A 4194-nucleotide genomic window follows, 5' to 3' on the forward strand; every position below is an offset into this window, starting at 1 on the left:
AGTTCACCTAATAAAAGAGGTTAGCTCCTAATTAGGATCAGGCTGCAGAATTTGCTGGGTGTAATTTTCCACTGCAAATTGTTCTCCGGTTGACCTTGGCTGGTATTAAGGACATGAGTTTGAAAACACATCTTTCCTTGCCAGCACGTCCCCACAAAGCACCAGTCCCTTCCACAGACCATTCCCGAGTCTGTCTCCTCCCTGAGTGCCCTGCTTCCCCACTGCCCTGCCATTGCCTCTGGCTTTAAGGAGTTAATGTGTTCTGAGACCCTTGGGGTAGCAGAAAAGGCACAGGACTTGCAGTCAGACAGGGCTGGAGGTGAACTAGGGCTTCACCACTTAACACCTGTGTAGCTTAACCCTCTGAATCCCAGGTCCCAGCTGTGTGGTGAAATCGTAACTCCTACTGTCTCGGGGGTTAAACGTGAGGGTGGTGTGCTAGTATAAGGCACTGCGCTCTCGTGGTATTTCCCTTCTTTTGAGTCCTGCCAGCAACTCTGTGAGGCTGGCATTGCTCTCTAACCTGCCCTAAATACCCAGGGGAGCTAAGTAAGTCTCTCGAGAGCATGCAACTAACAAATGGTAAGGGCAAAATTTGAAACTTTGACCCCAAACTGTCTAATTTGGCTGCATTATCCACCCCAGTACACTGACCTTGAAGATTGGCTGCTTCAGGAATTGCAGGCTCTGGGTACACTGTGTATCCATGTCTTCCACCCTTTGTGGCTCAAACAAGTGAGCCTGGAGTGTAAGACGGGGTAGCTGAGGCAGCCCTGGGCACAGATTGCCTCCCTGCTTGGAACCCTATCCACCTTGCCAAGCGGACACAGAGAATCTCCCTGCTTGTCCTGCTGTCTCTGCCCCAGTGGAGTCTAAAGAAATTATATAAATACCTTGAGAGACAAACGCTATTTGTTTTTAAGAAACCACCACCACCTATCCGCCTCTCCCAACCTGCTTCATCTCCCCAACATGCCGTGAGGTCCCAGGTATGCTTGATCTGGGTGTAGCTAAGCTGGTTATTTCTTGACGAGGCAAGGATCAGAGCTTTCTACAATTACTTCATCTGTATTGATTGCTTCACCACATGAATAGGAAACCCGTGGAAAAGTTCTATAATATGAATGTGCACCAAGCAATCCAGCTTCCTAAGTCAGTACTGTGGAAAACTTTGGGACTCTGAAAATTTTCCAGTGTTTCCAGAGATGTCAATGTGACTTTCAGGGACAGGACAATGGTGGTGGTTGGATCAGAGGAAATGACTTAAAGCTGAAACCAATTATGTTCCCATATTATTATGGTTGATAGGTATCTGGGAAATTCTATGAAAAAATGATCTTAAAAATAGAATTAATAGCATCTTACAGAACTTCAGACCTTCCTTGATTCCATTTAAAGCTTATTATTATCTCTACTTGCCCCAAATGGGCTCCACCTTCCCAGCTGCCTAAGAACTATCATCAAAACTATCATCAAAATACTTTTCAAAAGAAAAGTATTTCAAGAAAAAAAAATCAGTTATGATCTCTAAAACTTAGAGATTGAAGATTGCAACAGGCTATGGAAGACAGAGAGCAGAAAGAATGAGAAGAAGTACAGGAAAATGGTTTTTCTTAACCAGCATTTATAGACATGGCAGATGACATGAGGTCTTTTCATAAAAACAAAGAATTTAAATGCAGAGTTGTTAACATGCCAGTGTGTTTTAAAGAGAAAGGGAAAATAGTTGTCTTTCCCTCTTGTATTGTAAAAGGAAATGTACAAATCTTTGGTCAAAAAGATTTTCATGAGCTTGATTATATAGATACTCAAATTTACAAGGGATGATTATAAAGCAATCTGACTTTTAGCAAATCCCCAAAATAGCATTTAAATGAGTGTTATTGTCTTCAAAGTAATCATCTCCATAGACTGTTTTTATTTCAACAATGCAATTATTGCTCACAAGTTTTTGAAACTCCCTTTCAGAATTCCCTTCAGAACCTGATGGAAATGTTTATTCTCTGAGAGAGAATTTAATTTTTGGAAATGGCCAATAACTGATGGGATCCGTCTAGATAAAAACAGCTTTGGTCAGTAACAAGATGAGACTGAAATTCTCTAGTAACTGACTTCAAAACGGATTCCCAAAGAGAAATTCAAAAATACGTTTTGCACAATGGCAGCCTCGTTGGAATAGAAGTTTGCCTTCACAAGATGGATGGAGTTCACTTAGCTGTATGAAAAGTCATTCTCTTTCCTTTTTGAGCCTAAATCACACTATTCAGTTTTTGCTAGCTGCTTTTCACAAAGTTTTAATTAGACACTTATGACTTGATGATACTATTTCCCCTTTCACCTAGGATCAGTAATTTTTTCTTTTCTAGTGTAGAAAATTAGTTTTCTTAGAACTCACAGAACTAATTAGCTAGTAGAGGGGCCACTGTGCATTTGCTCAATAGACTTATTCATTAGCTTACACCGTTTTCTGGCATTCATAAGTTGTTAAGATTAGCGCTGTTGTAGCCTTACCATGTTTCTGATGCCACTAACGTGGAGGTTAGAGGGGCCTCCTTTCTTCTCTAATTTAGGAGCTCATTAGGAGACTTTTACTAATTTCAAAAATGCACGAACATCAAGATTATCAAGTGCTAATCTCGGCCATGCCATTGCAAGGGATGAGGAACAAAATTTTTCTACACCCACAGTGTTTATACATGCGTTTGGCTCAGTGCCTGTGGCAACTTCTCTATATCAGAGGAAAAGGTCAAAGTTGGTACATATGGAACAAAAAAGGATAAAGTTGTTTCTAAATGATGTTCTCTCTGGATGCATGTGAGGCATCTGTGCACCTCCCCGTGGTCCAAGCCTGCCCTTTTTATCTAACCAAGAAGAAAGCAGGTGGGCATCTCTCCTGCTCCACACTGAGGCTCTGGCCACAGCAGGCTCAGATGGGATCCTGGCTGAGTGTTTGGGAACACAGTGGAGTTACCCCGGCTACCGGGGGTGCCTGCTCCACAGAGGTCAGCTGTCATGAGCCCATCTGAAATTGGCATCAGGCTAAAACAGGGTGTGTGTTCCCTTGGGCCATATCAGAGGAGAGTGCTTAAAGGAGGAGCCTCAGGCATCTTAGAAAATTCCAAGAGGACAGAGACCTGCCCGCACAGAGTCTTTCAGATGGAAACTCCTCAGGGTGGGTGTTCTGCGTACTGACCCAACCCCATATTTTGGGATTGGGGTCAACATTTTCCACCCACTGAAGAAGGAGGATGGATTCCATGCTGACCTACTGTGTTAATGTGAGTGTTTACCTTTGTTACTGATGTTTACCTGGGGATTTTTATTTGATTCACATGACTTATTAATGTCATATGTAAGTAGAGCTCAGATATTTATATATTTTTTTACTTATATAATCAAAGCTTTGTGCTTCTAGATTTGAAAAAGCTGTCATATTTATCCCTTTTTGCTTGTTAGTTGAAATTACTGAACACCAGAATGGCTTGCCAAAGTGGAAAGTGAAGACAAGTTATTCTTCTAAATTAGTATCAAGTGAATTACGTGCTCAGGAAGTTGAAGAATATAAAGTTAGATTCTGAATTGAATCCCTAAATTCTCAATAAAATTTCTATATGGTCCATTCTACCAACAAATTTGTTGCGATTTTCAAACACAATGGAATCTGCTTGGGAAAATGGGTTTTGCCTGGAGTGATTATTTTCCTGTGGGATCCTGTGGCCTGTCTCTAGTGTTTGGCTGCCTAAGAAAGGGAAAGAAAGGGAAAGTACCAAAGAAAGTTAAGGGTGAGCTGGAAAGATTATATACCCTGTGGTCCTTCCCTCCTCTGTGTTCCCCGTTGCTTTCTCAATCCTTGCCTAAGAAGCTAGTGGTAAGTTAAATGTGCATTGTTTATATAGATAAACAATAATTTGTCACTAATAATTTGTGACTGTATTGTCAGTACAAAGACAAACTTATTGACAGAAATCTGCTTGCAAAATACTTCTCCCGCTCGGCCCACACATCAAAATCCCCTCTGTTTGACACATACAAATGTGACCTTAATAAGAGAATAACATATGGACTCACTAGGCATTCCTGTCCCATTCCCTTTCCTTTATTTGCACAGCCTCTCTCTCTTCACTTTTTATTTTTGAATCTCCTGATTTGTTGGGGAGGAGAAGGGGTGGATAGGTCGTGTATGGGGACAGTAGT

This window comes from Microcebus murinus, chromosome 5 (assembly GCF_040939455.1).
Source record: "Microcebus murinus isolate Inina chromosome 5, M.murinus_Inina_mat1.0, whole genome shotgun sequence".
In the NCBI taxonomy this organism is placed as follows: domain Eukaryota; kingdom Metazoa; phylum Chordata; class Mammalia; order Primates; family Cheirogaleidae; genus Microcebus; species Microcebus murinus.